Source organism: Anser cygnoides, chromosome Z (assembly GCF_040182565.1).
Source record: "Anser cygnoides isolate HZ-2024a breed goose chromosome Z, Taihu_goose_T2T_genome, whole genome shotgun sequence".
In the NCBI taxonomy this organism is placed as follows: Eukaryota; Metazoa; Chordata; class Aves; order Anseriformes; family Anatidae; genus Anser; species Anser cygnoides.
In genome coordinates, this window is record NC_089912.1 from 42,846,582 (window position 1) to 42,873,940 (window position 27,359).

Consider the following 27,359-nt stretch of genomic DNA (forward strand, 5'->3'; position numbering starts at 1 on the left):
ACACACACAATTTTCATTTGGACGTGGATTTTTTAGGTTTACCTCACACATTATATCACTCATAAATAGGGATTTTCTTGTTAGCTAAAAGACTATTTTCACTTATTATACAAGCCTTATTCCTTATTAGTGATGAGTGTGTAAGTAGTCACTTTTAAACACTTTTTTATTTTTCATTTCTTTTCTTTTTGTCACCTGAAAAAGTAGTAGCCTTTTCTTCTTTAACTTTAGATCAGACTTCAACACATCTTTTTGAGTTATTAATTAATATTCAGCTGAGAAAAAGATTTAAAGTGATATTTTTGGGATTTTATTGACTCAAAATAAGAAACAATAAAATTTATCATGATAGATTAATCAGATTGAAACTTATTTTCTGCATTCCTTTATAGCCTAGTGCTGTAATTAAAATATAAAGGATCTTTTAACTTGAAGAATTACAAATAATTTCCATCAGACAACAGCTGTTATTTTACCCTGCTATCTTTGCTTCCTCTTTGTTTTGAGATCTTTCAGTATGAACATGTCTAAGTAAATGCACATTATTCATCACCATTTCCATTAGTCATGACACAAGTAGTCAATCACTTGTAAAAAAATCAAGGGATTCAGGAAACTGTACAAACGCATAAACACAGATTCTCTTTCTGCCACCTACTTGGTTCTCACAAAATCAATTCTCCTCCTCATGAGTTAACTTACATAATTTTATATTTGACATAACTGTATATATTTTTTTTAAATCTATGTTAGAGATTCAGAATAAAGGCATTTTTCAGGGAAATCATATACATGAGTTTGTGTAGTTAAGAATAGAAGAGAAAAATCCCACTCCAGCCTTTAAGGGGAAGATGGCTGAGAACTGAATAGCATTCTCTTATCTAAAGAAGGAGGATGTTATCAATTCATCAGCTTGATAAATTTCCTTACAACTGCTAGCAGTAGCAAAGTGATAAGATAATGGAATACATTCATTTTAATTATGCTGAATATTTCCCTAGTGAAAGTTGAAACTAGTTCCAGTTTGTTTTAATAATGAAGAGATAAAGGAACTAATCACTTTTTTTACTGGGTATATTTGAATAATCAAATACTAACAGCAGAGCACTTTATAAAACGATATATTTTGCACTTTTTTTTTTTTTTGTAATAGGGACTTCCAGCTTAGAAGTAAAAACTTTCTAGTAACCTAATGGCTGTTGTATTTTCTCCACCTACTATTAGCATCACTATTGTAGACTTTCTAATCTGCTTTTAAATATATAACATCAAAGAACACTTGATGTAGTATTTGGACATTGAAATGCTTTAATTTAATAAACCATTCTGATTTTGTGTGTAGATCATATATGGGATCTATGGAGACTCTGGTATTCTGACAGTCACTACCTCAGCTTCACACACTGATGGAATCCTCTATATTACACTACCCAATGAACAGTCATCTATAATTCAATGTGTAGTTACCATAACTATAAAGATTTAACATTTGTAGTTCCTCTGAGTAACTGAAAATACACCCAAGCGTAAATAAATCACAACTGAGTAGTCTTACTTCTGCCTAATTTCAGTGATCAATGTATTGCTGCCTGTTAAAAAAAAAAAAAAAGAGAGAGGGAGACAGGAAATCTGGATGCTTGCAGTTGAAAGATAGATTATGATATAATAAAAATAAATAGAAAATATGGCTTGTAGTCATAGTATTCAAGATCATTGATTAAATGCACAAATAACATTAGATGTAACCTTGAGTCTGCATGGAATTGGGCTTAGTAAAGGAGGTTTTCAATACTATATGATTTTCACTAAATGTAGATTATTGAGGTGGCTCTCCCTGATGTGCATTTTTCAATTACATTTCAAGCCCAGTATTAGACCAGGAATAGCTTCATTAAACCACCATAAGTAAGCCATAAACCCAAGGTGAGTGAGAGCAGGTGACACTTTTTATCAATTGGATGAAGTATTCTTTTCAGTCCAAAGCTCTCACTGAATCAAAAAGAAAGTCTCTAGTAATGATAAATATTCCCCAGGAGGGCTACATATAGTCCGTCCACAAACCCCCTCTCCACCCAGCTGAACACAAAGCTAGGTGGAAGAAGAGCAGTTGTACACAGTAAAGCCAGAGAGCCCTTCAAATGGAGATCATATCAAAACATCTGTAGTGAAGGTCTTTATAGCAAACACACCCTCTTGTCTGCAAAAGTCCGCCTTTGATCTTACATAAGTCTGAAAACATCAAGGAAGCAACTCTAGCTTGTAGAGAAAGTGTAGAGAAATATTTTCTCATATGGAGGGAAATTTGATTATGCAAGTATTGCAATGAACTTGACATGCCAATTGAGAGTGAATAGCTTTTATGCAACAGTGAGAAATTGCACGCTCCACTTATCATTATTACAGCTGGTGGAAGAGAAACTGAATTAGTACTGGAGATTATATTTCTTTCATTAATGTACATATAAGTTCTTACTTACCGTTCTCTCAAAATGGAAGGATTGTCCTTAGAGTCCCTAAGTATTGTTATTGGTGTCTAGTCTAGCACACACTGGGATTTCTCCATGGAAACAGGAAGTGTCAGGAATATGAAATAAGAAAAAGAAATTAAATGTAAGTATCAGCTGGGAAGTGCTTCAAGCATTTATTATTCATTCAGCATTCAGCTAATTATTCAAGATGACTGACTGTGATTAGAATATTACTGATCATATTTAAAAGCAAGCATGGATACATGAGCTATTTGCCAGAACAAATGGCACAGATTTGTTTCCGATGTCATTTATATCAGCTTTACATACTTGTGAAGTTTGATCAGGTTTTGGTTACAGTTACCTTAAGAAAATTCAAAGTACCTCTGTTGAATAAGGAAATTCAAAGTACCTCTACTGAACTGCAGAGACTTTCTTCAGATTACACACTATCAGATCAGGATCTAGATCCTTGATTTTAAAGGGGTAACACCTAATTTAGGGCAGCATGAGATTAGAATCAGATTTGAATGTGAAGAAACAGTGGAGTTACAGTTTTAAGATACAGAGTACAATATAATGAGAATAGAATGCCCAGTACACAGGGTGAAATATGAAAAATTAAGCTTTATTTTCATGCTCACACCTGAAACACAAATGTATAACAGATGTTTAGCTATCTCCTTTCTTTCTAGCAACATCACATTTATCACAGTCCTAAAATATGTAACACATCATAATGGAACTGATGGAGAGTCTGTATAATACAAGTGTCTGTAAGGAGCGCTAAGTTAGTATATCTAATTTAATTTGAAACAGTGAAGTTGGATCTTCCCCTAGGGCACGCCCAAAACACATTTGACTGAGAAATCACTGTGATATGTCCTAACATTATCTTGTCGATCCCCCAAACTCTCAATATGTAAGGCTTCTATGAATCACAAACCTATTTGTATAGAGTATGAGTTTACATCACATATTCATATGTGTAAAATTTGCATAAAGGTACATTTTAAATTTTGATTATTCACATTTTGCCAAAGACACTATTCCTTTATTTTCCTCTGCCATTTTATGATAGGCCTAGATTAAGAACAGGGGGAAATAAACAGTGTAGGAATAAAAAAGAGAGATTTTGTGGCTGGAGTAAAGCAGTCAGGGCTTTTCCCAAGCTTCTTTTCTCATTGTACCACCTCAGACCTTCACTAGTATATTTGTGTCTTGGGGTACAAACCTATATGAAGCTTAGAAAATACAAATACACCTCTTCTTCACAAGGGGGTAGTCCGTGTATTGAATAAGGTACTAAAAATTTTCAGAAATATATTTTTAGAGCTTTCAGGTTAATTTGTGATGTTGCCTTCATGTTCTTTAGGATTTTGCAATCCTTTCCCATCTTTAGCTTCCAGTAAAATGAAAGATTGATATTATTGTGTGAAGTTCAGATAATCTGTTTATTTGTGATCTCCTGCAACAAGGTCATACAGGACCTCTTACTGATGGGAAGAGCATGTAATTAAGACAGGTACAAAAGAGAAGAGGTCCAAATATGTGGTGCTCTAAGCAGCACCTGGGCAAAGAAAATATTTTTTTACAGAAGGAAAATGTTCCTACATACTGACACAAATAACCAAAAGTCACAAAAAACTGTTTGCACATGGATGGACAATTAAGAAAAAAGAAAAAAAAAAATCTCTAAAGAGAGAACTTGTGTTTAATAACCTGAGAGGGGAGAGTTCTCATATCAGGAAAGACTCTGGTTTCTCAGTGGGATCCACCCAAAGCATCATTTTCTGATGATCTGTTCCTGACTTCAGCAAATTTTGGAAACAGTGTTTTGTCAGCACAGAGGAAATTCAGAGCAATTTTTTATTGTACATTTGTGCTCCCAGTGATCCAAAAGGCCTAACCCCAGCATTAGATTACCAGATGCTCAGGGGTTCACTAATCCATTAGCTATTACATCTGCATTCCAGGGTTTTCATAAGAAACACTACAGCTGCGGATCGCTAAAGTGTCTCCTAAAGTGATGACTGACTTTGGAGATTATCACTCCCCTTTCCCTTAGAACAGGATAGAGCTTCCCCAGTGGCTTTGTACCATTGGAAGAGATTCTGGATAACCTCTGGCTGTTTAATCCCCACAGACTTTGGGAGCAGTGCAAGTGTGGGCAGTGAATGGAGGGAAAAGTTTTCCTACTGAATTCTGTGAATTCTTACCCTCCAGGTGATCCCTCTTTTCCAGGAGTGTCAGTGATTTGCTGTCAAGATTTTCAGGAGAAGCTTGAAGGAAAATATTTTCCCTTAGGCTAAGATAAGCTCCATGCCTCAGAGATACATACGCAAGTCTTAAAAAAGGCTGAAGGGAGAGGGAAACACACACATACCTTTATAAACAAAAGAGTTATTTTGTTGAAGTTATTCTAAGGAAATGCTTATACTCTAAAAGTATGTTAAGCATATAAATAATGAGGAGTAGATTTAAAATTATATTTGGATTTAATAAATAACCTTTACAAAGTTCAAGACACTACATGCAGAAAAAAAGAAAAAGAAAGAACAAGAAAAAAAAAGAGAAAGAAAAAGAGAAAGAGAAAGAAAAAGAGAAAGAGGAAGAAAAAGAGAAAGAGAAAGAAAAAGAGAAAGAGAAAGAAAAAGAGAAAGAGAAAGAAAAAGAGAAAGAAAAAGAGAAAGAAAAAGAGAAAGAGAAAGAGAAAGGAAAAGGAAAAGGAAAAGGAAAAGGAAAAAGAAAAAGAAAAAGAAAAAGAAAAAGAAAAAGAAAAAGAAAAAGAAAAAGAAAAAGAAAAAGAAAAAGAAAAAGAAAAAGAAAAAGAAAAAGAAAAAGAAAAAGAAAAAGAAAAAGAAAAAGAAAAAGAAAAAGAAAAAGAAAAAGAAAAAGAAAAAGAAAAAGAAAAAGAAAAAGAAAAAGAAAAAGAAAAAGAAAAAGAAAAAGAAAAAGAAAAAGAAAAAGAAAAAGAAAAAGAAAAAAAGAAAAAGAAAAAGAAAATTATATTGCTTAAAGTATATTTGTGAAACTCAGCAGCTCAGCAACAACAGACATAGTTAGTGAAGAAAATTTACTGCAAGGGATAACTAAACCACTAGCACCTCTTTGCCCTTAATCTTTGCCTTTTGCTCTTAGCAAGAAGCTTATAGAAACTTTCCAAGCTTTTGTCAGATCTCACTTTGAGATAACGAAGGAGAGAATACTTTCTCTCTTTTTGTGTAAATTATGATTTTTATTCTCTCAGATACTAAGAAAAAGTAAAGGTAGGTTGTATGCCTCCAGTTGAACATCTTCCTTCTGACAAAATTTAAAATAAACTCATGCTCAGAATTCAGTAAACAGTCAAGTGAGCTATATTCAAGCCTAAGTGTCCTTAACAGGTTGTATTTTTTCTGGAAGAGCACAGCAGGTATGCTTGGCTGGAAGTGACAGGACCCAATAATTGTTTCTCTTTGTTCATACATGCACACCCAATGAAGGCAGAAACACAAGTGAAGGTTTCTGGGTCCAAGATTGCTCTGCATTACAGACCAGGATGCAATCCAACCTTAAAATGAAATTGAGCAAATTAAGTCCAAAGGACCTCAAAGATCATCAACTTCCAACCCCTCTGCCATAGACAGGGATGTCACCCACTAGATAAGGTTGCTCAGAGCCTCTTCCAACCTGGCCTTGAACACCTCCAGGGATGGGGCATCCACAACCTCTCTGGAAAACCTGTTCCAGTGCCTCACCACCTTCTGAGTGAAGAATTTTCTCCTAATCTCTAATCTAAATCTCCCTTATTTTAGCTTGAAACCATTCCCCCTTGTCCTGTCACTATCTTTTTGAGCAAAGAGTTGCTCTCCATCTATTTTATAAGCCCCCTTTAAGTAACGAAAGGTTACAATGAGGTCACTCCAGAACCTCTCCTCTGTAGGCTGAACATCACCAGCTCTCTCAGCCTTTCCTCACAGGAGAGGTGCTCCAGTCCCTCGATCATCTTTGTGGCCCTCCTCTGGACCCACTCTAACAGCCCCACATCCTTCTTGTGCTGGGGGCTCCAGACCTGGATGCAGCACTCCAAGTGGGGCCTCACAAGGACAAAGTAGAGGGGGACAATCACCTCCCTCCACCTGCTGGCCACTCCTCTGCTGATGCAGCCCAGGATGCAGTTGGCCTTCTGGGCTGCAAGCACACACTGCTGGCTCATGTCAAGCTTTTCACCCACCAGAACCCCAAGTCTCTCTTTGTAGGGCTGCTCTCAATGAGTTCTTCTATACTCATGTCTGGGATTGCACTTTGCACTTGCACTTGCACTTTGATTTGTTGAACCTCATTAGGTTTATGTCTCAAGTTTGTCCACGTCCCTTTGGATGGCATCCCTTCCTTCTGTTGTATCAATCACACAACTCAGCTTGATGTCATCTGCAAATTTGCTGAGGGTGCACTCGATCCCACTGGTTATGTCACTGATGAAGATATTAAACAGCACCAGTCCCAGAACAGATCTCTGAGGTACACCACTTGTCACCAGCCTCCACTTGGACATAGAGCCATTGACCACCACTCTCTGGGTGCGGCCTTCAAACCAGTTCCTTGTCCATGAACAGTCCACCCATCAAGTTCATATCTCTCCAATTTGGAGATCAGGATGTCATGTGGGACTCTGCGAAAGACCTTACAGAACTCCAGGTAGATGACATTAGTCAGTCTTCCTTTGTCAACTGATGCAGTCACACCATCATAGAAGGCTACCAGATTGGTCAGGCATGAATTGCCCTTGGTGAAGCCATGCTGGCTGTCTCAGATCACCTCTTTGTTTTTCATGTGCCTTGACATTGCTTCCAGGATCTTGCCAGGCACAGAGGAGAGGCTCACCAATCTGCTTAGTTCCCTGGGTCCTCCTTTCAACCCTTTTTTAAAATGGGAGTGATGTTTCCCTTTTCCCCTTGATCAGGAGACCCCAACAACAACTTGTCCTTTATTGATGTGTTTTTTAACTCTCACCCATAAGCTCTCAAGCTGTCTGTGCTTCTTTCTCAGAGGCAACTCTTTACAATCAATCCCTTCGCTAATGTAAAGGGCAACATCCCCTCCTTTCCTTTTGTCTATCCCTTCTGAAGAGTTTGTAGCCCTCTATTTCAATGTTCCAGTTATGTGATTCATCCCACCACATTTCCGTGACAGCAATCAGGTCATATCTGCCTAATTGCACCATGGTTTCCAATTCCTTTTGCTTGTTTCCCATGCTGCATGCGCTGGTGTAGAGGCACTTCAGCTGGGTTATCAGTCATATCACATTTCCAGAACCCTTCCTGATTGCATTGGGACAATTCACAAGTATTTTCCTGTTGTTACTTAGGGTGACAGTGTTCTCAGGTATGCTTTCTCCACTCAGAGATACATCCCCTTCCCCCACTGCACCCAGTTTAAAGCCCTCCTGATATGCCAGCCAGCTTACTGCCCAGAACATTCTTGCCCAAACTGGTCAGCTGCACTCCATCTGACATCAGCATGCCCAGTCCTTCAAAAGTGTGTCCAAGATTGTAGAACCCAAAGCCTTGGGCATGGCACCAGCCTCACAGCCAATCATTCATTCAGCCCGTTTGTCTCCTTCTTCCTGGGTCCCAATTATCAACTGGGAGGACAGAGGAGAACACTACTTGCACTCCTGATCCCTTCAACATCTTTCCAGGGGACATAAAATCCTTTTTGCTATTTTGGAGTTTCCTTATGAGAGCATCGTTTGATCCTACTTGACAAAGTAGGAAGGGGTAGTAGTCTTTGGAACCCACCAGACTTGGTAGCCTTTTCATAATACCATGAATATGAGCCCCAGACAAGCAGCAAACCTCTCTGTAGAGATTGTCCAGATGGCAAATGGGAGCCTCAGTGCCTCTCAGAGAGGAGTCTCCAATGACTAACACCTTTTGTGCCTTCTTTGTGCAACTCGTTTTGATGCAGTTGGGAGACTGAGCCAACTTTGTGTGGTCAGCCTCTCTGAGTTCCTACGGTTGGTCTTTCTGAGGTCTTTACTAGTTCTCCCGGAGTCTCCTCTCTCTTATTTTAGAACACCATATCTATTGTGCAAGGGCACTTCCAGGGCAGGGGGAGACTCCTCCTCTGGCTCCTATCAGAGAAAAGGGTCCACTCTCCCTCATCCTGTGAGTCTTTCAGAAGTGCTCACTCTTGGCTGCAAGTTTGTTTACTTACCCCTGGTCTGGACTTAAGGCAGGGCTGTTGCTCAGAATGTGTCATCACTACATATTCTCATTGAACCCATACCAGTGGATATATCACTTTATAAAAATTGCTTTCAATATGGGACCTTCTTTATTGGCAAACCATTGATCATGCCCATAAGATCATGTCTTGATCTTAAGAGTGTTGTCACTGCTTTCTGCTGTGATGTTTCCTTGTTGTCCCTTGTCAAGAATAAGACAAAGAAAAGGACAGGCGGTGGAGGATTAATTCCTAGTTTGGGCATGGTTGAAATGTGGTTTCTGAGTAGCATAGTAAGCAATTGAATGTCAAAGCAGATACCCTGAAAACAAGACATAATCTTGTTTGATCATGTAAGAAATACGAAAAGATATGTCCTCCCAAAGCAACATCAATTGTTTTAATGGTGAGCTCAGTAATTCAACAAAATGCCTTATATATCTAAACATTTGGCTCTGTCATTCTTAGTTATACTGAGATCTTTTAGGAAGTATCCTGTCACTGGAATCAACAAGAAGACAAATGAAAAAAGGTATCATTTCTGCAGTTCCCACCACCCATAACAAATTTTCCATAGGAATGGAAGATACCACCCTTTTGTTTAGACTCATCTGCTAAATATATTTGTGCTTGTTAGGTTATGTTATTTCTAAAATATCTGAGACCTGTCTAGGAAGAATAAGAGATTCTATTTCTCCAAGAGCTGCATCTGTAATGGATTTAGGCAGCTTGTGAAAATATAATGTCAAATGAAGCTGCATACTTTCAGTGCTGAAGGATGATGAGAAATGACTTATAGCGACACATATTTGTTTAGAGCAACTTATGTCCATTTATTACTACAAAACATTCAGGCTGTTTTCTCTTGCTTAATTGTCATGCTTGATAAAAGGAGAACAGAGGCTGATGAGACAAGATGTGACCACAGAAGAAAATTTCATAAAAATACTAAAATATTAAATAAAAATTGATGGAACCAAATTCAAGTATAAAAGATTCAAGATTTTCAAGAATGGTGGCCAAGAAGGTGTTTGCAGTACCTTGCAGTCAGGTATCCATCTATCATCTATACAACATGATTTTAAAATCTTTTGACTATCTAGATACTCTAGAAGATCTCAGAAATTATCTCTAGACATTTTGAAACTTTGCTACTAGCTTTTCATATTTCTACCTACACTGTAAGAATGCATTCCCGTTAGAAACATCTTCAAAGCCTTAGTAATACAAACGGGACAAGCATATGAACTAATCAGTGTAATACCAAACTGCATGAACTATCCTCTCACCACAAACTGTTCCTAGGTGAATATATTATCCAGCTCAGGCAAGGTACCAGAAACTATACAATGGACAACAGTATCCAAAGCATTAATAACACGACACCACATTTGTTGCTGAAACAGTTTTACATCAGTCTGCTTTGTTAGAGATTATGGGGTCAAGTTACTTGATGAGACAAGGGAAGCAGTTGCTTCCAAACACCAAAACACCACTGTTTGACAGAAAGGGAAAGAGGGATAAAGTATTAACTAACATGACATTGGGCAGAATGGAGCAGATGCTATGTTGACCATATACAATTTTATGGACCTCACAAAAAGAAAGAACTTGTACTATAGGTTCACACAGTTAATAGCTACACGAAGTTAACGGTATGTAAAATAAAGCAAGTGAACTCGCGACAGGAAGTAAAGTCATCTAGAAGCAGTTTTCATTGCTTTGTAGTTCCAGCAATGCTGCTGGCGTGAGAATAATGTTTATACTTTAAATCCTCACAGTCTACTTTTATTTTATGGTCTTTTTTAACTTTCTGTTTTCAGATTGTTTTATTGCAGATGGAATTATGTCATATTTTTACCAACTGTTGAGGCATAAATTATTAGCTGGGAATGTTCTTGTTTTAAATGTTTCTGTTTAATGCAAGAAAGCAGATATTGTTGCAGATTTCAATATGCTTCTCCTTGCGGATGCTCGGTTTCCTCAACTTTTAGTGTTGAACACATCATTTTTTCTGAAAATTTAGTGTTTGTTCAGACAAAAATATTTTGCTTTATAGACTTGAACTCTCTACTCTTGCTTAGGCAGCTCTTTATGCCATCTGATCAAGTTCTTATCTACCTTTCTTTTATAATGATCTCATTAGCCTCGCTGGAGTTGTTAATGAGATTTAGACCAGAAGGTTGTCACTGCATTATGGTTGTTCACATTCAAAAACACCCATGAATCTTTTCTGTTTTCATTCCCATGTGCATACATGTAGGGTATTTCATGCAACAAATGATATTCATTGACCAGAAACTAGTCTTTTGCACTTCAGCTGGCAAGTACATCTAACCCTTCATGTCATCTGACCTTCTGTCTTCATCCCACAGCAGAATGGCCTGGGTCACCCAGATCACACTAGCTTATCAGGCCCTTCTTTGGGGCTGTCATGGCACCCACGTCCACCCCTGTCCTCTTCTGTTGTGCTTTGCCTAAAACTGATGCTGGGAAAAAAAAAAAAAAGGCAGCTCAGGAGAGGCCACACAAGGCAGATCAGCTAATAGTTAAAATAATGGATATCTCTAACCAGAGACAAAGCAGTGCACCATCGTTTTGAAAGAAATGGAAAAAGTGTACAAAATTGTTTAACAATTGCTGACACAATGTGTTAAGATATGCAGTGGCTTTTTTTTGGAGGGAGAGGGGGGTCGCTACGACCACTAAGATGATAAATAATACAGAATTCTGTCAGGAAAAAAAATAAATCTTCTGATCAGATAAATTTATCAATTCAGAATAAACACATTTACAGCAGCAACCACCACCAGGAACAATGCATAGCGTTACTTCTCCCACACCTGTCAGCATCCTGAAAATGAATTAGAAAAAAAAAAAAATTAACTTTTCTAACAAGCAAAGTAAGTCACTGCTAATTAGCAACACATATTCTTTAACGGTAAATCTACAGGTGGTAAACCAATGTATTCAACAGAGTACATGTAATAAAATTGTTTATCATGCTAGCTAAAAGCAAAGCACAAAACTAGAGCCTAAGATAGGAAGGCAGAGGAATTTCAAAGTCACTTATGAGCCCTTATATAACACGTTATTTGCATGCAAGTCAGTTTGTGACAAGAAAAAAGGTAGATAAGGGAAGTGTTCTGTGTTGTAGCAGCCCTTTCTTCTTCACTTCAATAAAACGTTATCTCACATAGTGGGCCAGATGCCAACAGCATCTTGTGACATGGCTGTTGGTGAGTCTCCTCCACTGTCATGGTTGTGATGGTGACAGGATCCCCTGTGGAAAATTCCTGCCATGAGGAGCAGTTCAGGGCCTTAAAGCAGCCTAATCCATTCTGGATTCCTTCAGCGTTTGATGTACACAACTGACTTTGCAGTTGCTAAATTTATGCTTCTGCTGGTATTTTTACAAGTATTCCTGCATCTTTGTTGTTCAAATTAAATATGAATATTCTCACATTGTCCAGAAAGCATTTGCCAAAAATTCTAATTGCGAGTGTTAAAGTAGTTCTGAAGAGATTAAACTTGCAGCCACTTTACTGCAGGCCACAGAAATGACCCTAGTGTTTGACTTTTGTCTTCCAGGTTAGAAATTCAAAGGAGAAGGAAATTCCAGATAAAATACTGGAACTGAAGGGATGATCTGGCATTTTCAGTACTGAAAGCAATCATGTTTACTGGATATCCCAACTGTTTAAATTCTATACGATTTCTGAAGGTAGAGAACCTTAAGAATTTAACCATCCACAGCAAGTCATGCATGGTTCAGAAGATAAATGAACAGTTTTTCTGTGCTCATCAGAACTTCTTGAAAGACCATTAAAAATAAAATAGTTTCCAAAAACAGTCCCAGCTCAGCTCTTGCAGATAAAAGTTTTCGAATTTTCTTGGCTCCTCCTACTGTGTAGGGCACACAGATGGTATTTAAGAATGACACAGCTTTGTGAAAAAAGAAATTCCAGCCCTAACCTAAATACTAACATCAAGTACTTTACAATAATCACATGAATATGTTTGATCATAACTGTTTAAATAGAGAAAAATCACTGCTTCACAACGCAAGAACTAAAAATTGATTGTCAGAAATTAGGTGGCCAATTAGGTAACATCATCAATCCTCCTCCTTCCATGCAGACCAAAGCAAACTCTTCTAGTCAACAGTGAGAAAAATAGTGCTTTATGAAGACCTCATACTGAGCTATTATAATGGCTTTGGTAATTGAACTGACACCAAAATAATCACCTAAATAATACACCCTCCCTACATATAAGCTGCCAAACTTCCTCCACCTCTAGGTTTAAAAAGGCTGTATTTTCAGAATGACACATTAGTTCCCAGAGATCTGTTTTCTGCGTAGCCCTCCTTAACTGGCATTCAAAAGACTAACAAAGCACCTGTACAGTTACATTATGTATAGTAGGGTAACCATGCCTATTTTATCTGATTGCCTTCCAAGGGTGATGTTGGTAAAGTAGCTGACATTAACTCATTCTCTAACTGGAACACAGATAACCTATTTGGCCTGTAGCTATTCATTTAGAAAACCAGCATTGGAAAAGCAGAGATTCCTGTTTTCTGAATCCTCATAAGGGTTAAGAATGTGCTGAACACATCCAACTTTTCACTCAACAGAACATCACTAGTGGGAGACTGGTGGTTGCAGCACTGTGGGATGGGAGTTCATTTCTTGCTGTGAATGGTGACATACAACCTGAAGCCAAACAGAGTGGAGCCACAGCCTGGAGCAGGGAGCAGGCTAGGTGAAAAATGGCTTAGTTTGTTCATTATTGTCATCTAATGAAAATTAGTTCTGCTCATGACAACTTCCACAGAGATCTGGATCCTGGCAGGCACTTGTATTAGTCCTAGCCAGGCTGGACTGGAGGTGGGTTGAAAAAACTGCCTTCAAAAATGTAACATGAAGTTTGATTTCTTCTGGGAGCAAGAAGTCTTCTCCCGGCTTGCTACCACAGCTGGTTAATAGCAATTCAATGCACATCAATGGCTTGAAATGGCTGTGAAGGTATTTTGCTAATTTGTTAGTAGATAATGCTAAAGTAGCAAGATCTTCAGGGCCATTTGATTATAGCAGTGGTTCCATGACAGTTAACTTGATGCAGTTTAAGGTTTATATTTGGCAGTTAATAAAAACAATTGACCATCTTTGACAGCAGATTGTTTCCTTAAGGGTATATAAACAATCTTTTAGCAGAGTCATCCAATTCAGCCTTGGTAGCTTTCCTATATGTGATGAAAATAAACGTGACAAAAATACCATAATGAATCACTGACTGAGTATCCTACTTTACAGAACTATGTAAAGCACTGGATGTGAATTCCTTTGCATGAAGTTAGGAAAAGGTCAGCACATCATAAGTATCTCTTCAATATACTTAAAAGTAAAATCATAAGAATCACATTTTTGATGTTTTGTAGGGTTTTAGTATCTCCTGGAATGGCTTGACCATCAAAGGACCTTTTGGTAGCTACCATCCACTTAAAAAACAACATTTGGAAAACAGTTTTCTTTTTCTTATTAATGCTTCCATGATTTTCCATGGAAATAATTATCTAGTTGTGTTTCAAGAACAAACTGCTTCTTTACACAGTGAATTTCTTGCCACCACATTGGTATTATAGAATTCACATGAATTATAATCTCAATTCGCCTGAGGCTTTTTAATATTAGTATTAGTATTGATATTAATAACAACAACCACCAAACTTATATGAGAGCTTAATGCCTGTGATTTCAATAAGGAAACACTTAATATGACCACCTGAAAACAAAAATTGCTTAGCATTCCTAAGTGATAAGTGATTTTCAGTTTGCAGTCAAAACTATCTTCCCATACTCTGTCTCCAAGACACTGTTAGAGAAAGTTCTTTCATTTTACATTATACTTATGAAAAACTGAAATACCTCTTTCTGTACATTGCAGTTAATCAGCATCTTTTATTTTGCTTTTTGATGCTTGCAGTGGAGAGTCTTTTGATTAGTCAATCAATTGATCCCTAGGAGCCCCATATGATTTTAGGATGATTTTTCAGGAAGACTTTAATATGGTGTCTTCCTAGCCTGTTACCCAAATATACCACTGCTTTCTATCAGTTACGCATGAATGTTCTAGTAGAACTTACTGACGAATCTTGGCACTTTCAAATAAAATGGGTTCAAGATTTCAGCTTTCTCAAGAGCTAGGTCTATATAGCCAATTGTCTTTCATTACAAAAAGCTTTCAACAAATCCAACTTTTTAATGGTTAGTACAGAAAAATACATCAAAGTGTGGAGAACTTTGTGGGTGTTTCACTTAACTTCTATAAAAGAATAAAACTGCCAAGAACATGTCTTGTTTTATCCAGAAGGTTTTGACTTTCAAACCATGAGCTCTCAAGAAAAACCCACCCTCTTGTTTGTTGATAATATCATAAACATTGTTGCTAAAACACATTCCGTTCATTTTCAGTGTTTGTCAGTGGTATTTCAATTGCATGCATATGAGTGATTCTTAGACGTGTTTCAAGAATTCATCTAATCCATGCAAAATTCTTTGGAATGAGTACTGTTACACTCTAAACACTAAGCTTGCAGAACTAGGGTCTATACTTAAGTGATTCCCAGAATTTGAAACTCCCTCTAGACATAAGAACAATGTATTCTAATGAAGAAACAGATTGTCAATGTTTTTGTTATTTCAGAGGTACTGATAGCTGCACTCTGAGGACGAGAGAATTCTAAAGTAGGGAGAAAAATGAAAACACGGAAAGATTAGTCTTACGCAAATTATCCATTCACTTTACTGTGAGTCAAGAGCTGTATGTATATCAAGAACTATAGATGCTTTAAGGTAGTAAAAAGAGTAGAATTATTCATATGACCTTCTGGTGTTGTTAAGCACTTAACCATAGTATTATCAATTACTTGCTGTAAGAACATAACTTCATTGTTGCTGAAAGAAATAGTATATTACATAAGATAACATCAGACTCCAATTTCACCATTTACCTTGATTTTTCACTACTCCCTCACTAAAATAAAGTTAGGTTTTATGTTGAACATATACTTGCTGTGTATAGTATTCTCTGTTACAATACTATGAAACCTATTTTCAGCTTCCAGTGTAATTCCTATACAATGAAATATATATATTCTGTGTGTTATCACCATGTACAGTGATGATGTGTGAATAAATCTTAAATTCCTGGGGGAAATATAGCTTTTAAAATTCAGATAACTGAAAGGTCTGTATTCAAGAATGCTAACACATTTCTCAAAAATATGGTGGTATGTTTGAACCTTTGCTAAATATTCTGCATCTGGGAGTGAAGACAAAATCAAACCATTTTGACTGCTACATTTAGGAATCTCAAAGGACAGCAGTTCTACCACTAATGCAAGTAGAGACAGACAAAGCTTTGGTCAGGTGTATGAGCAATTAGGCAGACTGGATCAGGTAGCTCCAAACCACTCAATGCAGTTAATGTTATCACCAGTTTGCTGTCTCATCTCTTTCCTCCTCCACTGTTATACAAAGGCACTCTCCAACATGGTTTTCTATCACCAAGAAAGAATTTGGATGTTTCACCATTTACACACAGAGTGACATGAAGAATATTTAGGACAATAAATAAATGCTGCAACAACAAGCAGAATGGAGACATCCTGAGACGCAGTGACATATGCTTACACAGTCAACAAGGGACAGAAAACAGTTCCCATCCCTTTCAGTACTTCCTAAGTCTGCTAAAGTTCTCGGTGTTCCCCAAATGACAAACATTTCATTTTCAACAAAAAAACTATGGAAATATTTAGCTATGAAATCATATTTCTTGAAGAGGATATTTCACCTGCTTCTACCTTTGAACAGTGATACATCCATTCTGTACATCCAAAGCTTTTTTTTTCTTTTTCTTTTTTTCTTTTTTTTTTTCTTTTTTTACTTAAGTGAGTTTTGTAACACAGAGTATGTGAGATATATGTTAAACAGAGGATGTACCCACCTTATAATACATCATCAATGTATGTCAAATGAATTGCCCTTCCCACAGCTGCCTTGAAGTGTAGAACCATCGCCTTTAAAATGTTCAACAGTGAGATTAAAGGCTAGTTTCTCAGTTGCACAAAGCACGAAAAATGAAGGATAACTGGGTTTTGGCCCAGTTCAGTGCATTTGCTGACTGGAAGTTGCCACATCTGCATATAGATGTTTCTTCCTATAGTTGTCATTGCAATAGTAATTGTACTGGCTGTAGTAGGCTTCAGTGGCAGTATCTGGGAGGCCAACAAGATCATCTAGTTAATGAACTTTCATATCCTACCACTCAGAGCACAAAGTGGATAAAACAACCCTTTGGAAATGTCTCCATTTTCACCACACTTTTATTTTATAAACTTAAAATCACCTCCTGTGTTTTGATGTTGCTTTAGATAGTATATTTTCAAGCCTCTGTTTTACTTTCAGAGGTAAACTTAGGGTTTCATATGCCTTATCACAAAGATATAACATGTGTGTGTTTTCATCCACCCTCTTGGAAACTGATGGAACTGAGCACTGACTCTAGTACTTAATTGCATACTGAATTACAGCACTTAAGTCATAGAAAAAAATGGAACAAAAACAGACATATCAATCGTGTTTGGAAAATATGTAGGTGGGAAAAAGTAACAAAATAAAAAGATTCATTAAGAGAGACACACTAGTTTAAGATTTTTCAGAATTCATTTCTCTATCAGACCACATTCTTTTTAGTGTTTCATAGAATAAAGCTAATTCTGGTTAAATACTAAGTAATGGTATTTTGGTGCATCTTGGAGTGATTTGTAACTTCTTATAGAATCACAGCTCTCTGTAGTTTCCAAATATTGGTGTTCAACGACTCAAATATTTTTAATTTCTGTGGAAAAGTGTTTAAGATGTAGTTACGAAATTAATTTCTGGCCTAAGAAGTCACATTACTCAGGGCATTGAACTTAGTTCCTCACTTCATGTAAAAATGTATGTGTAAATACAATAGGAGTGAAAATAGAGCCTGAATCCAGTTTTTAAATGCAAAACATGACAATTATTTCCATGCTTTTATAGATAGATTTTATCATAGGAATAGATGCAGTAACTGAAGTTATGAAGTTATCTAGGTTATCTGTCTAAGTTATCTATCTGCAGTTATCTAAGTTACCTATCTATATTACACTATCTATGAAGTTACGTCTACTTTCACAGTCACTATGTTGCTACTTATTCATATGTCCTCGTTTTATTTCATGTTCCATATTTAGTAAAAGATCTTCCTAATAATTCCTTCATAAGTGAGAATGGAGACATTTGATTTGTCACATTAGCAAACTATAAGAATCCAAAACCATGTCACAGTGCTGTCCCAGCCCAGGTTCCCTCACACCAAGTGTCTGACTTGTACATAAATCCCGTGCTTCTTGACAAAGAGAAAAACCCTGAGGTTTCACGCACACACATGCAACTTGGTGTGATAGCACTTTATCACTTTATTTGGTGTTATTCTCTACTACAGTACTAAACTACTTTCTAAGTGCAGCAGTTATGTCTTCGTGGAAATTGCAGTTAAAACTTGGGAATGGGGAGCAAGAAACTTTCCTTAGTTCTTAATTTAATTTATCAAGATCAATTAATTTTTTACAAAGGAGGGCAAATAATTTATCTATATCACATCTCTTTTCGTCCCTTAAAAAGATGGCTCAGGACATCTTCAAATACAGGAATGGAATGTATCTCACATAGACAAATATGCTTACTTCTGCAAAAAGAGGGTGGGAACTAGTGCAAAGGCTTCACATTTTCCTGAGTTTACTTATCAGCCATAATTACCCATTTCCTCTGTTGATTTTTTATTTTTTTTCAGAAAGTTCCCTATAATCTCTCTTTGATAGAATCAAGATCTACTCAGCTGTCTCAGGACTTTTCATTGATACAGTCCAGCCAAAGAGAGAAAAGAAACAGTGGCTTGCAATTTAGGCTATCAATCAGAGCAATCATTTCACAGGATGGGACTTTTTAAGAAGAACATGGTACTTCTGATTATTAATGCCTTTGCCTTTCAACTATAGGTGAATACAATAAAATTTCACTAACAAGGAATGAGATATGGCAGACAGATAATAGCAGATGATGATTGCAGTTCAGACATCAAACGCATACACAATGTGTGAGAGAAAGGGATCAGGGCAGAATTACCTCAGTTCTGAACAATATCACGTTGGAAGATACAGAAAATACTGCAGCTATTTCAGTTACATGGGAAATGCTCCAAGTTGATATTATGACTTAGCTTGCTTCTGCTATCTAAGGGAAAAACAACAACACCTGAAGCACTATACTTCCTGCCATTAGTTTAGCAAAAAGATTGATGCTTCTCTCACTACAGCAAGTACATATCTGGGCCTAAAGCAGGATATCAAGACTTCCAGCTATCTGGGTGCACCTTAATTTTGCTTAGAATATGAAACAACACACCTGAAGATACATTTTATGTGCTACAGTTCACAAAATCTAAGCAAAAAGTACATTTGTGGAGGGCCTGAAAGCAAAGAGGAACCCATCTGGTGTTGCAGTGGTCAGGACAGATTTCCTCTCTAACCCACCATGCACACTCCCCCCATTCCCAAGAACTTGTAAGGATTTAAGTGGGAGGTTACCCTACATCTTTTGTAGTGAGGGGGTATCCCATGGGGACAATTCCCTTCTGTTCTGGATGGAAGGAGAGAGAGAATCTCCGAAGTCGGTCATTGTTTCAAGAGGCGCTTAAAGGGTTCAGCCACAGCATTTCTTATGAAAACCCTGGAATGCAGATGTAATAGCTAAAGGATTAGTGAACCCCTGAGCATCTGGTAATCTAATGCTGGGGTTAGGCCTTTATGGATTGCTGGGAGCACGACTGCATCATGAAGGTGCTCTGCATTTCCTCCCTGTTCATAATGCCACAGCATTTGTCTAAACAAAGCAAATCACCCTTTGGGCTGATTTGCAAGTTTACCCCCCACTAAATGGCGTAAGGCCTCTTTCCTTGCCTGTTGGGACACTTTGCACCAGCTGTAACTTGCATAGGAGCTTCAGGGTTAACTCCATGTGGAGGATATTACAATAATCCCATCGGGAAGTAGGTGCTCTGAGCCTCGAGCATCAGCTCTGAGTACTAATTTTGTTTTGCTTCCTCCTGTATGGAGTCTTTACTCTCATGAGCTGACTTCTCATTGCAGCCGGTCTGGAAGATCAACTTGTAGTGTGTGAAACCAAAAGCCACTAAAGCTGGTTGGTCTTTAATGTTCAGGTCAGCAGTGAGGTCTGCCTGATGCATGCAGTACCGCTGGCTTGGAAGCTCTTGCCTTCCAACTGGCACTATTATGGGGCTTGGGGGTATTTGTTAACAATGCTGGTGTTTCATGTGGCACCTCCTGGCTGCTCTCTGGGGGCCAGGAGCCACAGGGAGAGGCAGAGCAGGGCCTCACCCTAGGTCAGCCCCACCACCCCAGCCAGGCAGAGGAGCAGCCAGGGGGCACTGGGGCAGCGCCAGCCCCCAGCATCAGATTAAGCTGACCCAGAAAACAGGGGTGGGCTTCTACCAATGCCTGCCCACAGGGCGTCTGGGAATCTCTTCCCATATCATTATGGGCTCTGAGCTAGCCCCGGGCCCCAGCAGCCAAAACTCCTAGGGGCAGGGGTCTGATCTTTGTAGGATCTGGCATTAAGAACGAGGGGTGTAAATCTCTTAGGCCCAGTCTTTGAACTGAACAGAGGAATCAGTGGCATCCCAATCCTCTGTTCAGGTATCCTCCAGAAATCCATTTCTCTTTCAAAAAAATATTCTATGTGCTCATACACAGATCCTAAGTATTATGCAAATCCGACTCTATACTTCTTGGGCAAAAGCTTGTGTTTTTTTTTTTTTAATACTAATCAGAACATACTTTGTGTTTGACTAAGATAAAAGATGAGTAATAAAGCCAGTTTTTCTCCCAAAATTTTCAGGATCTTTCTAATTGTCAATGTTCCAAGAAAAAAGAAAAAAAAAAAAAAAAGGAAAGAAAAGAAAAAGTGCTATTTTAAAATCTTTTCTCAGAAATCTAATAAGCAGAAAACTGAACAAATACACTCTGAAGGTTTTAAACTTTCAGAAGCAAAACTTTTACCTACCTTGTCCTATGCATTGCAAGGGAATTGAAAAAGAAATTTATCTTATTGGCTTCAGTGCAGCTAAGACAAGTTTAAATCAGTGAAGACGTGGGAGAATCAGACCATGTTCTCATAGCTAAACAAGCTTGTACACAAAGTTTGATGGTAAGTAAAAACAAAAAATGGACTACTTCCTGAAGAACATGCATACAGATCTTGATTGTTAGTGTCCTAAATATAAAGAAGATTCCAGATGCAGTATTATATACCAACAGGCTTCTGTTATAAAATTTACACAGTTTGCAGTCCATGAGAGTTTGTTTTTACTCAGTTTGTAGAATAGGCTAAAGCTCCTAGCATGTAGCACATAGGCTCAGTTAACTATGGAAAGATACACCTGACTCCTCCAGAGTCCTGCTCAATGCCTTCTCATGAAAGTGAGAAATATACTAGACGGAAAATTATGTTGAAGACCAGATTCAGCAATTCTGCTCCCATGTGACTCCTGAGCAGTGTAAATATTAGCTTTCTGGACTGCACTGCCGAGCTTTAAACCGCTTTGCACTGTGACTCTGAAAATGGTCTTCAAGCACCTTGATACTTTGCATCTGTTATGCATTTACTTTTCAAGACTACTCAGGAAAATAAAAATGTCAGTTTTCATCTTGTGCACCATATGGCTCAGGCATTTTAGATCTGGCAGCTTAATCTCACAGATCTGGCAGTTTAAGTCTCACTGTGTTTTTTTTACTTTTAAAACAAAAAAACTCCCCTCTAATACATAGCACAGTATTAAATGAAAACCTCCATGTACTGTCTAGTATGGTCCCAATTATAAATGTTGGCACAGGGGTTTGTGCTGAAGAAAAGGACTTCTGGGTTCTTAGGCAGAAGACAAGCTTAATTCACACATGGAGTTCATATCATAAGGGATGCATCTCAACACAGTTCTATATCATTCTCCTCAGTCAACAGCATACCCTCTTAACCTGTAAACTACTGGGATGCTTTTGTATTATGGATTCAGACACAGCTTTGCAGAACTGACCCCTGAGCTACATTGGGCACCATGAATGCAGTATTAACAACAATCTTATATTTTCAGCTCCAGTGCTATCAATGGCTTTCCCTTAGGTGTTGCACACTCTGTTAAGTGAAAACTTTGCCTGTTTGGATATTAGCTGATGTGTATGATGAGCTGTGTACTCACCTGAACCAGGTCTAGCTGGGAAGGTGATTAACTCTCTGTTGTGTCTGAACTCATAAGCTCCATAGAACAGCAAGATGGGGATGTGTACTTAGATGCACTTTCTCAGCTGCATTTTATTATGTAGCTATTCTCTGACTCATAGAAATAACAAAGGCCAAAAGTCACATTTCCTTATTTTGTCTCTATATCACAAGCCTATAGGTAAATGTAAACACAAAGCTGTAGTTTTCATCTGCCACTTGTTAGCTGATGTGGTAAACTTACTGCCTTTGTAATATGATAAATCTTCTGTCTGGTTTATTATTGTTAGTGTCTGCTATCAATTATTCATAAGCATCAGAAATAGAAAATTCTGTTTATTGTAATTGCATAACAAATTACAATCCACCATGTATGAGACAACATAATTTGGAGTTTGTTTCCTACGTATTAGCCATCTTCACTCAGAAGTAAATTATTTGTATTTTACAAAGCAGCCAACAAAATCAATTCCAAGTCTAAAAACACAGTAAGGCAAGAGAGGGAAGTTGGGCAATTTGATTACTGCTGAGGTATAATAGGCCAGGGCACTTGCATGAGGCTGCAGAGCTGGATTATCATTTTAAAATGATAAGAATTGTTTCACAGTGAGACCTGCAATCCCTCTAATCCAGCTTTCCATTTCTGAATCTGACCAGCAATGCTTCTGAGGAACACACAAGAATGCCACAGAAGAGGCAATGTATCAAAAGTCCTCTACAGCTGTATTCATCTAAGCTCTAACAGAACTCAGCTTAAAATCTAGAGCCTCTATTTAACAAATCTGTTCCTTTCTAAATGCCCACAGTTGTGACGACTCCAAATTTTGAGGTCTTAACTTCCTAGTCTCATTTTTAAACATGCTGAATTACTACCCTCAGTTACTTCAGGTAGTGATGAATTCCATGAGCTCATTATATTGCACCTGTGGAAAAGAGAAGTCTTTACCAGTTAGGAATTTGATACCGACCAAAACTGTGACAGAAAGTGTAGAAACTACTGCTAGATGCAGGTGAAGATATACGACTATACAGATCAGTATTATTGTGCTTCCTATTCCGATCCTCACATTTTTTCTGTCTTGCTTTTTCCTTTGTGTTTTGTTGGGCTCTCCAAACAGATGCTCTGTTCCTTGACCCATGTCTATAAAGAAGTTAGTAAAATATAGGAGCTAAAATATGGAAGTTAAGTGTTTTCCTTTGAAGGTTATGCATTTGTCAACACTGAATTCTGAATTCTGTCTGCCTTCTTCCCGCTACAGAGGGAAGGTGACAGCCCCTCAGCATGTGAATCTGATCCTTGTTTGAGTTTCTAGTTCAAAGGCAGAGCAGGGCTCAACACAGCAAATCAGTTCAGGGAAGCAAAAGTGATGTCCTCTTCCATTTACCTGTACTTCTTCTGCCTTAGAAAAAAGATGGCTAATTTGTATTCTGTTGAATTTCCATTTCAAAAACTTCCACTGTCTTCCAATCCATTAAAAGCCACACTTACTTGAAAGTCTGGTGGTTCTGCTTGAGCTGTCATTTGAAACACCTCACCTCCTTTCTACGTGATGTAGAAGAAGGGATCATGCCAGTGCACTACTGCAGTAACATAGCTCTTACTCATTTCCAAAATAGTAACGTATATTTATATTGTATTACAAAGCAGGTGCTTAAGAAAACTCCTGCAAAGCACAATGCATATGTAACTATTAATACTTTTTTTTTCCATTTTTAAATTATGAACTCTATAACTGTGTTCAAATTGCTGTATTAAAAAAAATAAAAATACAAAGCTATGCAGTGCCTCAGTTTAAAAGCCTTGTCAATTTGTCATCTTGGGATTTCATGTCCATCAATCTTATCACTGAAACATGTTATGTTCAGAACAATCAATGAAGAGTCCTGTCCATAAGAGAGTAATAGCTTCTAGAAATCTGAGACCAGTACTACAGATAGTGGTTACAATAAACTAATAGAAAATAAATGGAAGGGTACAAGAAACCCAGGAGAGCCCATAGGAAAAGGATAAAATAAAATAAAAATTATCTTGTCAAGCATAAAGTAAAGATGAAATAGTGTTAGTAAGGACAGGAAAAAAAGAGAAAAAAAAAAAAAGGTAAATGCAGGATGACAGTAAAGCATACAATTAAAAGAAAATGTGAAATATATAGAGCCAAAGGAACAGTATGCAGTCTTCTTGCAGGTGCTTTAGAGATTAGGCTTCATTGTCACTGCAAATGAATCAAGTCTGCAACATAATCACACGTGAAAGCATCTTATCTTCCATCTTATTTCTCAGACAGCTTTGAGAGTGCAATAGACAAAAGACCGGAAAAAGGAGAAAGGAATCTTGTTCTGCAAACGCTGCTTCTTTAGAGCACTGTTTTGACTAATATTAGTATCTGGCTAAACTTTGTGCCTATGAACTGTAATGGATAGAAAACTGGAGTCATCTTACCTACTAATAAGATGGTATGAGTGTTTTTCTGTAGGAATATGTCTCAGACCTGCTCTGGAAGCAGAACTGCTATGGAAGAGATAAGTCAGTGATGAACAATAGCCAGTCCTCGTGGGTTTTGTTAATTGTTAAAGAAGCAGCTGATTATACAGATTATAGGTAGGTCAACAGTCAGTAACTCTAAAAAAAGTCCTGCAAATAACAACAAACATTAATATAATGCTCCTGGTGATCTCTCTTTACCAAGCACAGCTGGCATTAAGTTTGCAAGGAGGCTATCAGAAATACGATTTGCTTTTCATCAGTGAGCTGAATTGGTGATCATACAGGAAGGTCCTGTCCCTATCAGGTACCTACTTCTCCCGCAGTTGAAGAAAAAAGATTTTTACCAACACATCTGCTATTTAGAAGCCTAATTGCTGTTCACCTTCTCTAGAAATTATTTTTTTAATAAACTTCCGCGTCTTGAAAGTTTAATTTCTATCAAAAAGATTATGGTGGTGTGGAATAATTGCTTGAGATGACTTAGAAATAAAGCTTATATTCACATTTTAAAGAAAAGGTACAGCATTGGACAAGCTTCCAGGGCAGAGTGTAGCTGCATTCTACAGAAATTCCCAGTGCCTCCAACCTTAGATGTCGACCACACGGGGGAAATTTAGTGTGCTGACTCTAAGAGGAACTAGGAGGGTAGAGAGGAGTAGAGACACAACAACCAGGCTCTGTAACACGACGGGAACTTACAGGTACATCGGAATCAATAAGCTGCATATTTGCTACCCTGGGCCAACCGCCAGCCATGTTTTTGCTGCGAAAAAATGCTGTCCTTTTGGTAAACTTGTTCATTATAATATCATCATAATATCAAAATACACCTCCATCCCAAAGGCTATCCACCTCCAAGGTGTAACAATGCCTCATTGAGCTTGCGTTTTTATTTTTTTCTAGTCTATACCTTTACAAGCAAAGCAAGAGAATTTAGCACCAATCGTAATAACGGTATGTTTGACTAGAGTCACTCAAGCTTCACCTGACTGATAAAAAATGATATATATTTGCTTAAGGGAGAGAGGATGTTAGGGAAGATATCATCAGGAAAGTGAAGATACCATCTCAAAAGATATCTTCTGCCTTCTGGGATCAGTTGATGGGCTGAGCCTCTCTTCCCCCAACATTGGGATGTCTTTGGGTAAGATTTGAACACTTGATTGTACCAAATGCCTCCCCGGGAATCTTAGAAATCTCGATAGAGTTGCTTCATATCTTTTAACATATTTGTAGCCAGGCTGTATTACTCATACCTTTGGTATTTGCACATGCTTTGTAGACAGTGGATTTATCACCAGCAATCCAAAGAACCTATGTATCGGTTGCTTTAATAAATTGCACTGCTCATTAGTCTAGCCATGGTAGTTTTCATTGAACACAAAAAAACTGCATGGTAGTTCATGGAACACGACTAGACTGAGGGTGTGTGTTACGTTATTTGTGCATCCGTAATCGTGATAGTTCAGTACATGGAACAGGACTGGAGTTAAAATGGCTATTTGGGCATCACTCCCAATTACTTTAACCTTTAATGCAACCTAATTTAACCTTTAATGGCCTCCTAAATCCCACCATTACTCTTGCAAAACATCTCCTGGAGTCTGAAAATAACACTTTTACATTTAATACAGTGTGTATAAACTGTTGAGGATTTATGCATCTATTTTATCTTTTATGCATTAACAACTGATAAAATCTGATGTTTGTGAACACTGTTAGCTAGGATCCTTTAAAACAGAAATGCTGTAAAATGTGAATCCCCTTTGGCTTTCATTAATTCAATACAAATCTGAAATTTGCAGATTCAGCAAGGTTTCCTGGGGTAATTTAACTGGCCTTGCATTGATTTGTTTCACTTGGACAAAGACAGAAACACCACAATTGCAAGTATTGTGCTTGGAGGTCACTGACATCCTGTCAAAAGGTGGTGTGCAATGAGATACTATTCTCATCATGTTTGGAAATAAAGACAGTTGACCAATATGCACAAAATGATCTCTCTGACTGTTATGTTCTTACCAGTTGATGTTACAAAGTCAGCAAAAGTATTCACGAACACTTTGAAAGAGTGCAACTTGCAGAATCTGCAAACAATGTGCCTAACTAGCAATATGCCAAATAAAAACTAATTTCCAGCTGTGAAAGACCTGACAATTGTTTTCAGATAGTAAAGAGATCAGCATCTTTGTACCTCATCATATAAATAATTATATCAAGGCAGTGCAAGTAGCTCTGTAAAAAAAAAAAAAAAAAAAACATGCAAAGAGCCTTCAAGCTCTTCAAGCAAGTCTTTGGCCTGAATTATCAGTGATACTTGAGTAAAGCAGTAACTGCTGAACCTGATTCACCAACTCTCTAACTATTCTACATGGCAGAGTTATGTACAGTCTTAGTTTGCCTATTACTTTTTAAATGCAATTGTTTTGATATCTTTTTGCCTAATACTGAATGAAAGACCCGTGTGCTTCCAGCATTGTGTTGTGTGGCTGTCCCTGGACCTTCATCCTTTGAGTGGCAGCAGAGAAAACTCTCCCTAAAGGAGACGTCTATAATAAAGCAGCAACTATGATACTGGTCTACTAGGGACCATGAACATGTTTTCAGATTTCTAGCAGCTGCTCAAGTTTCAGCTGACACATTATGTTGCTGCTACGCAAATTTAGATCTAGAATGGCTGCATCCCCTCCAATAATAGCACACCTTCTTTTAGAAAGTAGTCACACCCTCAGATAAGAAGGGAAAATATCTGTGTGCCCACAACTAAAAGAACTGCAAAGGGAGGCAAAGAAAGAGGATTTGGGGTTTAAGTGT

The 27,359-nt window shown here is 37.7% G+C and overlaps 1 long non-coding RNA gene across 2 annotated transcripts in view; it reads right to left on the bottom strand.

Annotated features, from left to right (window-relative positions):
* Nucleotides 1-27,359, bottom strand: part of LOC125184935 (uncharacterized) — an 81,898-nt gene that overhangs the window by 6,653 nt on the left and 47,886 nt on the right. For both annotated transcript variants that reach the window (XR_010827989.1, XR_010827990.1), the window contains one exon: nucleotides 2,478-2,557. This is a non-coding gene — a long non-coding RNA (uncharacterized lncRNA). The remainder of the gene's footprint in view (nucleotides 1-2,477; nucleotides 2,558-27,359) is intronic.